Here is a 14486-nt window from a genome sequence, read left to right on the forward strand (position 1 = left end):
TTTTAGGCAGATTACAGGCATTTATCTTCTATTTTTACATTGGTGACCTTTTGACGTGTACAAAATTGTGGCACAATCACGGCAAAAATTACGGGAAAATCAAAGTAAAATCATGCGAATTTCCACCTAAAAACGATACGCTCAGGTTTGAATGCAGCCTAAAGGTGGCTGAATACAAATGAATGGCACACTTTTCAGATATTTATTTGTACAAAAATTTGAAAACCATTTATCATTTTCCTTCCACTCCACAATTATTGTGCCACTTTGTGTTGGTCTATCACATACAATCCCAATAAAATATATTTACATTTTTGGTTGTAACATGAAAAATTTGGAAATTTTCAAGAAGTATGAATATTTTTTCAAAGCACTGTAGACCACCAGGTTGTATAAGCCCTATATGAAGCTGTAGATAAGCTTATGACCTTCTAGTTGAGTCAGAAGTGGCTAAATCCAATTACATGCAAAAAAAGCAGAATTACCTGGAAAAGAAGAAAGTGGAGAAGCGATAAGTATTCTGGTGCCAGTGCCACCAGTGCCCAGTCCACTCAGGAAGAACCCGCTGATTAGGGATGAGCTGAACACCCCCCTGTTCGGTTCGCACCAGAACTTGCGAACACACCAAACGTTCGTGTGAACTTTAGAACCCTATTAAAGTCTATGGGACTCGAACATTTGAAATCTAAAGTGCTAATTTTAAAGGCTAATATGCAAGTTATTGTCCTAAAAAGTGTTTGGGGACCTGGGTCCTGTCCCAGGGGACATGTATCAATGCAAAAAAAAGTTTTAAAAACTGCAGTTTTTTCTGGAGCAGTGAATTTAATAATGCTAAAAGTGAAACAATAAAAGTGAAATATTACTTTAAATTTCGTACCTAGGGGGGGTGTAAAGTTAGCATGTGAAATAGCGCATGTTTCAAGTACTTAGAACTGTCTCTGCACAAAGTGTCATTTCTGAAAGGAAAAAAGGTATTTTGAAACCGGACTTGCGGCTATAATGAATTGTCGGCTCTGGCAATAAAAAAAAAAAAAAAATAGCGTGGGGGTCCCCCCAAATTCCATTACCAGGCCCTTCAGGTTTGGAATGGATATTAAGGGGAACCCCGCCGTCAATTTAAAAAAATAATGATGTGGGGTTCCCCCCAAATATCCATTCCAGACCCTTCAGGTCTGGTGTGGATTTTAAGGGGAACTCCACCCCAAATAAAAAAAAATGGTGTGGAGTTCCCCCAAAAATTCACACCAGACCCCTTATCCGAGCACGTTAACCTGGCCGGCCGCAGAAAAGAGGGGGGGACAGAGTGCGGCCCCCCCCTCTCCTGAACCATACCAGGCCACATGCCCTCAACATGGGGAGGATGTCCCCATGTTGATGGGGACAAGGGCCTCATCCCCACAACCCTTGCCCGGTGGTTGTGGGGGTCTGCGGGCAGGGGGCTTATCAGAATCTGGAAGACCCCTTTAACAAAGGGGACCCCCAGATCCTGGCCCCCCCCTATGTGAATTGGTAATGGGGCACATTGTACCCCTACCATTTCACGAAGGAAGTGTAAATAGTTGGAAAAAACACACACACACACCGTAGAAAAAAGTCCTTTATTAATAAAAAATGTTTTAAAAAATCCAGCGGTGATAATCCACTCGTTCCCGGCTTCCTGCTCCAACATTGTCTGTATCCAGCGACGGTCATGATTTTCAGTCCAGCGATGAGAAGATCCATCCATCCAGAGTGCAGCCACGCCGACCTCCTCTCACCGCTGGACACAGCCCAGTGAATGACGCGGCTGAAGCTGTAATATTTCGTATATAGGGGAGGCGGGGCCACCCGTCACCTGACCCTGCCCCCTCTGACGCACCCTCTGCTACGTCACTGTGGAAGCCCAGACTTCCCCCCTGCTGGGCTTCCCCAGTGACGTAGTAGAGGGTGCATCAGAGGGAGCAGGGTCACGTGACGGGTGGCCCCGCCTCCCCTATATAAGAAATGTCACAGCTTCAGCCGCGTCATTCGCTGGGCTGTGTCCAGCGAGAGAGGAGGTCGGCGTGGCTTCGCTCTGGATGGATGGATCTTCTCATCGCTGGACCGGAGATCACGACCATCGCTGGATACAGACAACGTTGGAGCAGGAAGCCGGGACCAAGAGTGGATTACCACCGTTGGATTTTTTTTTTTTTTAAATAAAGGACTTTTTTCTACGGTGTGTGTGTTTTTTCCAACTATTTACACTTCCTTGGTTAAAGGGGTCTTCCAGATTCTGATAAGCCCCCCGCCCGCAGACCCCCACAACCACCGGGCAAGGGTTGTGGGGATGACGCCCTTGTCCCCATCAACATGGGGACATCCTCCCCATGTTGAGGGCATGTGGCCTGGTACAGTTCAGGAGAGGGGGGGGCCGCACTCTGTCCCCCCTCTTTTCTGCGGCCGGCCAGGTTAACGTGCTCAGATAAGGGGTCTGGTGTGAATTTTTGGGGGAACTCCACACCATTCTTTTTTTTAAATTTGGGGTGGAGTTCCCTTAAAATCCACACAAGACCTGAAGGGTCTGGAATGGATATTTGGGGGGAACCCCATGTCGTCTTTTTTTTAAATTGACGGACCTGAAGGGCCTGGTAATGGAATTTGGGGGGACCCCCACGCTATTTTTTTTTTTTTATGAATGAATTCTCTCTGAATTGCCAGAGCCGACAATTCATTATCGCCGCAAGTCCGGTTTTAAAATACTTTTTTTCCTTTCAGAAATGACACTTTGTGCAGGGACAGTTCTATGTACTGGAAACATGCGATATTTCACATGCTAACTTTACATCCCCCCCCCCCCTAGGTACAAAACCAACGCTTGACACATTATACATCCCCTTAGTTTCCTGAAGCTCTTACTGGTTCCACTCACCAACCTCCACATCACTACTGTGTCCCTACATTTCTCCTTTTTTGGAATTCTGGATGTTATGTCAAGGCTATGGAACCACAGAAAGAATGTATTCACCACTACACAATGATGGCAAGAATATATATGGTTAAAATGACAATAGACTTATCTGAAGGATAAACTCCCCCAGACATGATGGTTGGTAAAAACGACCAAATTAGTATCCAATGCATGGCCAAAAACTTCTCTAAAAGACTACTATCCTGGGACATTAGAATATTACAGGTGACCACTTGGGATGTTTCTCAGTTGAGTTACCACTAATATGCCCCAAGGGATGTTAACACTCATCCATATGCTTCATACTTATTATGAAGTACCTATACTTATTTTTTAGCCATGATTCCTACTTTTCTGTATAGGCATGCACATGTCACTAAAAATATTAAACGAAATATTAAAATTAAACCACTTTATAGGACTTTAATTTATTAGTTTACAGTTTACCCAGCATACTGAGCTTTTAAAGCAAAAACAGGAGAGAAGGGAAGGTTGCATCAGGACCCCACAGTCTAGGGAGGCATCATATGATCTTTTCTATCTGTATTCTTAAGACTTCGCCCCTATTTAAAATATTTTAGATTTCTTTACTCCAGTATCATTTGAACACATTAATTGCTCCCTTCCCATTCAAAGATGAAAGCCTGCATTTTGGCCGAAATTTATCATAATTTTTGTAATAATGAAAACAATTCCAAACTATAATTAGGCCACAAAATATTAATCAAAGCTGTGGAGCAGGAAAGTGATTTAAATAACTGGGTATATGTTTGAATTACCTGCATTAGCTCCGGCGATGACTAATTTTATTTAATTTAAAACAGGAATTGTAAAGAGGCAGGAAGAGTCATTATATCGACTGAAGAGTAACGCTTTACATGCCGGACCATAAGTTATGAATTGTACTCTCGGCTCCAACAATTACAGGTAGGACTAGAGTGTATGTGCTGGTTATGGACTTTTACTTTAGTCACACTCAGGCCTCGTACACACGACCGAGGAACTCGTCGTAAATTAAACATAGTTTTCCTCGACGAGTTCCTTGTTAGGCTTGTCGAGAATCTTGACAAGCTTTCTTTGCGTACACACTGTCAAGACAAAATCTCATCGTTCTCAAACGTGGTGACGTACAACAACACGTACGACAGCACTGTAAAGGGGAAGTTTGATTCCACTGGCGCCACCCTTGGGGCTGCTTTTGCTAATCTCATGTTATTGCGTGTTAAGTAAAAGTTTGGTGAGAGATGATTCACGCTTTTCAGTCTGTTCCAGCGTTACGAATGTGCTATCTCCATTACAAACGCTACTTTTACCGAAGGTGCGTTCCCGTCTCATACTTTATTCTGAGCATGCGCGGGTTTTTAAGCATACACACGAACGTGTTTCTCGTCGAAAACCAGCCCGACGAGAAACATGACGAGGAAATTGAGACTCCCGACGAGGAAAAAGAGAACTGTCTTTTTTTCTCGTCGAGTTCCACGTCAGTTTTCTCGACGAAAAACATACACATGACCGTTTTCCTCTGCAAAAAAGCTCTGCCACCAAGTTTCTTGATGGATTCTGTTGAGGAAAACGGTTGTGTGTACGAGGCCATAGACTATCAATCCGGCAAGGAAAACCTGTTATTAAGAAATAAATAAATAAACATAAACCCACCACTACACCATGGGCTTGTTACTATATCCCAGCCAATCTGATTCTGCTGTCATTCACTAAAAATCCAGATATAGGATATGGTACAAGAAGCCTACATTAAAATAATGCATTGCATTAGAGCTTGCAAAAACTTTTCAAGGCTAAGCTAAGTCACTCTGTCTCCAAAGGTACTACTGTATTTATTGGCGTATAACACTTAGGCCCCGTACACACGACAGAGTTTCTCGGCAGAATTCGGCGAGAAACTCGGTCAGAGCCGGATTCTGCCGAGAAACTCTGTCGTGTGTACACTTTCGGCCCGATGGAGCCCGAGGAACTCGTCGAGAAAATAGAGAACATGTTCTCTATTTTCTCGTTGTTCTATGGGAGCTCTCGGCCCGCCGAGCTCCTCGGCGGCTTCAGGGCTGAACTGGCCGAGGAACTCGATGTGTTTGGCACGTCGAGTTCCTCGGCCGTGTGTATGGGGCCTTACTTTTTTACACTGAAAATAGAGGGTAAACTGTGCCTGCGTGTTATAAGCAGGGGGCTGTGGAAAGTTTTTTCCTGAAACTTCCCTCTTAAAGTTAGGGTGCGTGTTATATGCCTGTGCGTGTTATACACCATTAAATACGGTACTTAAAGCAGAGCTCCAGCCCCCCATCCAAATATTCAAAGTCAGCAGCTACAAATACAAATACAGCTACAAATCCAGTGGTCCCGCGATGTCGGCACCCCAGCCAATTTTTCAATCGGCTCTTAGCGTTAGAGCCAGTGGTCGACAGATGTAGCATTGACCAATGCTACATCCACCTAGGTTTTTAAATTAAAATTTTAGAAATGTCTATACTTTTTTTTTTTTAAGTGACACACTACAAGTTCACTTTTATGCTGCCAACCCTCTAACCACATTTACTTTGGCTGCATAATTTATACACCTTTTATAATAGAAATAATTGATGTACATGTGGTAAAATAATAATATACTTCTTGTATTTGCTTTGAAGACTCACATGAGAACAAAGCCATGCCAATATTATGAAACAGACTTCAGGCCATGTTGCCTTGCTGCATTTGTACTGATTTTGCAACACATACAATTAGTTTGATTGGCTTGGCTCCATTTCAAAATGAAGAGTGGCTTTAGGTTTTGTTCCCACTTATGTTGCTGTACTGCTATGCTCTCCCAGGAGGAGAGGGAAGAACTACAGGTATTGAGCTATGTTGATGATACCCAACACTATCTGTCCTCCTCATCTCACCCCTCCTCTTAGACTGCATTCACACCTAAGCGACAAAACGCCCGACGCGGGACGCTTCTGCCGCTAGAGGGGAGAATTCCCATTGCTGTCTATGGAGATGGTTCACATCTCATAGACGCGCAACGCCTGTCGCCTGAAAAAAAGTCCCGGACCCTTTTTTTCACGCGACAGGCGCGTTTTCCCATAGACAGCAATGGGAATACTTTAGGAAAAAAAAAAAAATTGAAACGCGAACGCGGCTGTCGCTTAGGTGTGAATGCAGCCTTAGAGCCCATTCACACCTAGGCGTTTTGTCGCCTGTAGCGCGACGCTCACAAACGCCAGAGGGACCAAAATACATGAAAGTCTATGGGGATGGTTCACATCTGAACGCTGATGCGCCTGACGCCCATTGCCTGTAGCCAAAATAAGTTCCGGACCCTTTTTTGTCGCGCGTATCGGGCGGTTTGGGCGTATTTGAGCGTTTCCATTTCCCATAGAAAGTAATGGAAACGCTCGATTCAAGCGACTTGCGCGACAACGGGCGTTTGCTACGGGCGTTTCGTCGCTTTAATCAATAGAACTTGTCGCCCATGCAGAAGATTAAAAAAATCTACCAACATAGCAACAAGTGATGAAAAAAAGATAGTTTTTCCTATTGGTTAAAATAAAAAACGTCAAAGTACAAAAACGTCGGACAACGCTGTATGCAAACGCGCAAATGAATACGCATGAATACGCGCGACAAAACGCCGGAAAAAAACGCCAAAAAAAATGCCGAACGACTGACGCTCAGGTGTGAATGCAGCCTTACATCTCGCAACTTACAGAGCGACATATATATATATATATATGTCGCTCTGTAATTTAATATCCCATCCTGGGCGGAAGTCTTAATACGTCCTGAACTTCCCGGCTGTCTAGGGGGCGCACACGCCGCATTACTCGAGAGCCGGTGCTGGTGCCCGGTAACAGAGCAGGACCGTGAATCTGTGTGTTTAAACATGTTGTCAGGTGAGAGGAGGCCGATGGTGTGTTCCCAGTACAGAGGAACACCAATCGGTCTCCTCCCCTTGTGAGTCATCGCCCCCTACAGTTAGAATCACTCCCTAGGTAACACATTTAACCCCTTGATTGCCCTCTAGTGTTAACACCTTCCCTGCCAGTCACATTTACACAGTAATCAGTGCATTTTTATTGCACTAATTGCTGTATAAATGTGAATGGTCCCAAAATAGTGTTCAATATGTCCGCCGCAATGTCACAGTCACGATAAAAATCGCAGATCGCCGCCATTACTAGTAAAAAAATAAAGAAAAATGCCATAAATATATCCCCTATTTTGTATTTTGACGCTGTAACTTTTGCGCAAACCAATCAATATGCGTGTATTGCAAATTTTTTACCAATAATATGGAGAAGAATACATATCGGCCTAAACTGGGGAAAATTGTTATTTATTTTATTGGGATATTTATTATAGCAAAAAGTAAAACAATATTGTTTTTCTTTTCAAACTTGTCACTCTTCTTTTGTTTATAGCGCAAAAAATAAGAACCGCAGAGGTGATCAAATATCACCAAAAGAAAGCTCTATTTGTGGGAGAAAAAATCATAAAAATTTGGGTACAGTGTCGCATGACCGTGCAATTGTCATTCAAAATGCGACAGCGCTTAAAAAAACAAAAAATTGGCCTGGGCAGGAAGAGGGTGAAAATGCCCTGTATTGAAGTGGTTAATGAATAAATTAATGCTTCCCTGTGTAATCTATTTGCTCTGTCACTGGATTAATAACGTTTTTTTTCATCGTTTTTTTTTTTTTTTTTTCAAAAGACTTTTATTCATTGCACAAAAGTAGAGACTTTATAAATCACTGTTGAAGATATTTAGCATTTCATTATTGATGTCAGGCATGATTTTTTAAATTTCCATGTTTTTATTTCACAATATGCACTTTATGCGGTTGCACTTGTTGATTCATGAGGTTTGCTAGAAATTATTATTAAGATTACACAGGGAGGCCCAACAGGAATTCATTTATTCATTTATCTTTGGATGTGGAACACATTAAGGCTCCATTCACACTAATTCTTTTTTTGATGCATTTTGCATTTTGCAGAAATGCAGGGAAATGTTTTAACATAGTTTCCTATGGAACATGTTCACATCAATGCTTTTTTGTGCCTCTGCATTTTTGGAAAGGGTCAGTGACTTTTTCCTGCAAAAAGCAACGTTTTGCATGTAATAGAATTCAATGGACCTGCATCCAAAACGCGATTTTGCCGCGATTTGTTAAAGGAAATGTAAAAAAAAAAATTGCTGGCTAAAAAAAAAACGCAAAATGCAAATTGTGGTAAAAACGCTGTAAAAACGCACATTAAAAAATGCAGCAAGCACCGCTTGGACTGATTTCATCGGACAAACCGATCATGTATGGGCCCCATTGGTTTATTTTCCTTTGGTGAAAAAAAAATAGAACATGTTTTAAATTTTTCCTATGGATAAAAAAACGGTAGAAAAAAACGATCATCTGTGTGGAAGTCCATCGGTCAAAAATCCACCCATGCTCAGAATCAAGTCGACGCATGCTCAGAAGCATTGAACATAATTTTTCTCAGCACGTCGTAGTGTTTTATGTCACCGCGTTTTGGCACGGTCGGATTTCTGACTGATGGTGTGTAGGCAAGACTGATGAAAGTCAGCTTCATCGGATATCCGATCGTGTGTACGAGGCTTTTCACTGTTTGAGCCCTTCATACACAAAATAAGGGTAAATTGTAGAAGGCAACGTGGGTTAAATAATTGTCTTCCCAATACAGGCATACCCCACTTTTAACCACTTGCTTACTGGGCACATATACCCCCTTCCTGCCCAGGCGAAATTTCAGCTTTCAGCACTGCGTCGTTTTAAATTAAAATTGTGCGGTCGTGCCTCCCAAACAAAATTGACGTCCTTTTTTTTCCCCTCAAATAGAGCTTTCTTTTGGTGGTATTTGATAACCTCTGCGGTTTTAATTTTTTTGCGCTATAAACAAAAAAAGAGCGACAATTTTGAAAAAAACACAATATTTTTTACTTTTTGCTATACTAAATATCCCATTAAAAAAAAAATAACTATTTTTTTTTTCTTAGTTTAGGCCGATATGTATTCTACATATTTTTGGTAAAAAAAATAATAATAAAAAAATCGCAATAAGCGTATAGTGATTGGTTTGCGCAAAAGTTATAGTGACTGCAAAATAGGGGATAGAATTCTGACATTTTTTTTATTATTTTTACTAGTAATACGGCGATCTGCGAATTTTGTCAGGACTGCGATATTGTGGCAGACACATCGGACACTTTTGACACATTTTTGGGACCATTCACATTAATACAGCGAACAGCGCTATAAAAATGCACTGATACTGTATAAATGTGACTGACAGGGAAGGGGTTAACACTAGGGGGCGAGGAAGGGGTTAAATGTGGATCCTGGGAGTGATTCTTACTGTGGGGGAGGGGACTGACTGGGAGAGTTGACCGATGGTTGTCCCTATGTACAAGTGACACAGCATCAGTCTCCTCTCCCTGACAGGACGTGGAGCTCTGTGTTTACACACAGAGCTCCACATCCCTGCTGTCACCGCCGATCGTGGGTACCTGGCGGACATCTCGGCCGCCGCGCACGCCCCCCAGTGGCCGGAGGACCCGAGGCCGTAAAAAGACGGCCTCCCGGATTTATAGAACCACCTGGAGGCCATCTTTTTACTACGGCCCGGGTCTGAAGTAGTTAGGTACACAATGGTGTTTATTTACTAAAGATGGAAAGTGCAAAATCAGGCTCACTTCTGCATATAAACCAATCAGCTTCTAATCCCAGCTTGTTAAATTAAGCCTGGTAATAACCTGGAAGCTCATTGGTTTCTGTGCAGAAGTGAACCTGATTTTTCACTTTTCAGCTTTAGTAAATAAACCCCATGATGTACTTAAAAGTGGGGTATGCCTGTAATCATTAAAGCACTCTATAAGCCTTGATCTTCTGCCGGTGTCAGGAATACATACTGGGCTCCAGATTTGGATGTTCACGTGTATAGGGACTTACCATTAAAAGTTAAACCACAATGCTCTTTTGAAAGTTTCAGATTGCCAGCTTTACATGCAGAACATCCAATTACAGTTGGATCGATGACAAGAATGTTAAGAAAGGGGATTATTACATGTTACTGAGCAACAACGTGTCTTGTAGTTGCTAATGTGTGTAAGAAAGAATAAAGCAAAAGGGTAATGCAGGGAGTTTAATGCCTTTATGGACCTGCTGGAGGAAACCGGACCGCACTTTATAAGGCTTGCTTGCCTTCCTCTGGATCAACAGCAGGCTTTTTTCTTGTTTTGGTTGAAGTAGATGAACAAGTGTCTTTTGAACATAACTTTGCAACTACTATGTGTCTCCACTCGTTAGCTCATGTACATTGTGTAAACATTGTACTTTTGTGCTACTACCTCATACCTGAGTTATGATAAAAGACCCATACTTGTATAAATCATGTCAAAAGACCCAAGCTGTATAGAGCATTACAGCAAAGTCTGGGATTTACCCTAGCATACTGCTGACATCTTTTTTGGAACATGTGAAACAAAGAACATCGCTATTTTGCGTCCCAGACTGCATAAGGATTCTGAGAATGGTATACTTGCTTTGTGATACTATGAATGAACTGCATAGGTGTGCGCAGCCTACTGCATAAAGCCTAGTACACACGGGTCAAATGCTGGGTGACAACGGGCAGTTCAATAAAAAAAACATCCGACATTTGGTTTGTGTGTATAGCAGCCGGAACACTGACCGGAGTGTTCTGATGGGGGGTGGGGCGCCCCCTTGTCAGAACACAATAGCTCAGCAGGAGAGATCACTGTACTAACATCAGAATGTTAGTACAACAGCTTCGATCTGGGCTGTCAGTTTTTTCTTCCGCTCAACCCGTTAGGTTAAACAAAATAAAACTGATAGTGCGTTCTAGGATTTAGGGTGTGCACCCCAAAGCGCAAACACACATGCATGTGTGTGTGTATATATACTGTAAATACAGTGGTGGCTGGTGCACAATATTTTAGGGGGGTACTCACTCGCACCGACGGCAACACCCCCCCCCCCCCCCCCCCGTGGGAGACAGACCAGGAAGGCGGCGATCAAAGGCCTTAGATGGAACCCAAGGTGAGATGAAGAGATGACTTTGCTGAGGGAAGAGTAGGGGCTTCTCCTCCCAGCCGAACAGGAAGACTCCCAGCCAATCAGGTCTCAGGACCTGCTTCCTAATTGGCCGGGAGGAGAATCAGGAAGACAACAGCAAATATTAATTCTCTTTTGTCACACAACTGGGTGGGCTCAGGGCGCAGTGCTCTGCGCCCCCCAGCCCAGCCTTTTTTGCAGCCTCTGGCTCTAATCATGTGCTTCAAAGAAAAAAAAAACATTGGAGTCCATGGGTCCAGCGCCCTACATGTAGAAAAGGGGCCGGGCACATTGATTAGAAAGACGGTGCCTCTGCGCCCTGTATGGACGAGCCGCCACTGTATGTATATATATATATATATATATATATATATATATATATATATATATATATATATATTTATATATATATATATATATATATATATATATATATATAAATTATATACACAGTCACACACATTCTTAGAAATAACCCTAAACAAAAATGTTAAAATGTAATAAAACACAGACAGTGTCAGTAAGAGATTGGTGTCAGTATGGCAGTGGACGGTGTCAGTATTTTCTTTTTATAGTATTACTATTTGTTTACAATTTTATTTTTTATTATTCATGACAATATTATTTTTTATAATTTTTTTTTACAATTTTTTTAGGAGCCCCATTGGCAGCTTTGGTGAAATATCAGAGGTCTCAGATCCCTGATGTCTCAATTTTTAGACAGAGAAAGGGATTAAGGACAAAGACTCCCCAGTCCCTTTCTCTGCAGCCTCAGCTACAATGGAGAGGGAATAAATAGGAAGTACTCTGCGATGAGTGGCTTCCTGTCCATTAGTAAACTGAAGCATAGCAAACACAAGGTTCCTTGAGTAGTGGGTAGTGACTTGGTCTTGTACCTGGGATTACCTGCATATTGCTGGCACCAATGCCGCTTGACAGTGCCAGTGGTGTAGGACTAGTGGAGCTTTTCCTATTCTTTCTCAGGTAAGAACCATGTTAGCTGTAAATAGGGTTATTCTTCCAAGTGACCACCACTATTGAGAGCATTCTTCCCACTGACCACTAATGTCACAAGGTCACAAGTGTAAGGAGGCCCTTCTCCCACTGACCACCACTGTGGTGTGGCTAATGCACCATGCATGCATTGCATTAATTTTTACAGGGATTCCCTGGGACCTGAAAATTATTTCAAGGTTTCATCCACTGTAAAAAGGGTGAAAAGGGCTGCTGGCAGGGCCGATCCTAGGGTCACAGACGCCTGGGTGCAGAAATATTTCTGGCACCCCCACATGGGCGTGGTCATCTTACTAACTCCTCCCCTTTACAAATGTTTCTATGGCTACAAACACAGAGATGCTCCCCTGTCTTCATTAGTGTCCCCCCATCAGAGTCCCCCCCAGCAGGTGTCCCCCATCAGAGCCCCCCCACAGCAGGTGTCCCCCATCAGAGCCCCCCCACAGCAGGTGTCCCCCATCAGAGCCCCCCCACAGCAGGTGTCCCCCATCAGAGCCCCCCCACAGCAGGTGTCCCCCATCAGAGCCCCCCACAGCAGGTGTCCCCCATCAGAGCCCCCCCACAGCAGGTGTCCCCCCCATCAGAGCGCCCCCACAGCAGGTGTCCCCCATCAGAGCCCCCCCACAGCAGGTGTCCCCCATCAGAGCCCCCCCACAGCAGGTGTCCCCCCCCCCATCAGAGCCCCCCCACAGCAGGTGTCCCCCATCAGAGTTCCCCCACAGCAGGTGTCCCCCATCAGAGCCCCCCCACATCAGGTATCCCCATAGATCAGTACTTGTCCAATAGATCCCTGTAGCTTGGGCCCGCTGGGAGCAGAAGCACATTACAGGGGGGCAGGGCATATGTGGCACCTTTGGTTACTTGGAGGGTGGCACTCGGAGAGCATTTCTGGGAGTGTACAGAATGATTGGCAGCAGCTCCGGCCAACCCAGAAGCCTCTCATCACACCGCCTATGGGAGAAGAGCTGACACACGCAGAGGGGGTGGGGCAGACAGGAGACTGCTCCATGAGCACCGGACAGAATTAATTAGTGGAGCCTAGTACCGGAACATGTTCCGGTACTAGGCACCGCTGTGGTGCCCAGCCCGGATTCCGAGTATGCTTTTTTGTCAGTTGTCAGCGGAGAGAGCAAACGGGATGGGGAACCGCAGCACCATCTACATGCGCTCCGCCTCTGGACACAGACAAGGAGGAGGGAGGGGAGCACTTTGGAGCTTCGGCGCCCCTACCTCTGCGGCGCCTGGGTGCGGAGCACCCCATGCACTCTGCCTAAAATTGGCCCTGGCTGCTGTAGGCATTGTGGAGAAACTAATCTTTAAAATTCACAACAAAAGCACTAAAATCACAGATCCTCTACCCTTTACTTTCTCTGGCAGTAGAGTCTTAGCAACCTGAAAGTCCTGTAAGCAGATGATCTAAACTAAACAAAATTTTAATTCAGATCCTTTTCTGTGATCTTTGAGGATACATTACTTCACAGTACAAGCATCTAGAGAGGTAAGTGAGGTAAGCTTGTTGTTGTAAAGCTCTTCTGCTGTTTGTTATGTAAATGTAAACACTTTATTGCTCATAGTCAAGTCTTAACCACGCAGTTAGGAAATAAAAAAAAAAACGTCCATAGAACCTCCTCAGTGGGGCCACCAACAACCATAACAACTCACTGAAGCGTTCTAAACTTTCTCCTACTCTATCAAAAACAAAGATGTTTTGGCGGAATTTCATTTATAGAAAATCATTAAGTAGCCTGCGTCTGCAAACATTGCAGGCCTTGAATGGTCAAATGGCAGCCCTGGAGGAGCCAGAGGAGTTACTACATCAGAACATCTTTGTACCAGCAAAGTTCCATTGTTCCATTGTGAGGTGTCAAACAATCCTGTTTTTTAAACAGCTCAATAGTTCATTGTAATCCCCAGTCCTGCAGTTTATGATTCAACACTGAGATATCAAATACAGTGGAACCTCGGATTACGAGCATAATCCATTCCAGGAGAAAGCTCGTAATCCAAAGTGCTCGCATATCAAAGCAAGTTTCCCCATTGAAGTCAATGGAAACGAAAATAATTAGTTCCGCATTGACTTCAATGGCATGCGCTTGCGGCCAGAGGTGGGGTACGCTGGAGAGCCTCAAACATCGGGAAAGGCGCGAGGACACCTCGGCTAACCTCAGAAAGACTCAGTTCCCGAGGTTTGTCGAGGTCAGCCGCGCTGTCTTTGGGCCTTTTTGTGCATTCCGGGCTGCGATTGGCGCGGTTCGGCTCCGGCGCCCCCCCACCGCAGGCCAAACGCAGTACTGCACACCGATTCGGCCTGAATCCTGCTCGTTTCGCAAACCGAGTTACAATTTTTAAAAATACAGTGCTCGTATTGCGAAACGCACATTAACCGTATATTATTATTATGAAGGAAGTAATGGGTCATGTACACCGATGCAGGCTGGCATGCTTCGCATGTTTTGTATTCA

The sequence above is a fragment of the Rana temporaria genome, chromosome 1 (assembly GCF_905171775.1).
Source record: "Rana temporaria chromosome 1, aRanTem1.1, whole genome shotgun sequence".
Taxonomy (NCBI): Eukaryota; Metazoa; Chordata; class Amphibia; order Anura; family Ranidae; genus Rana; species Rana temporaria.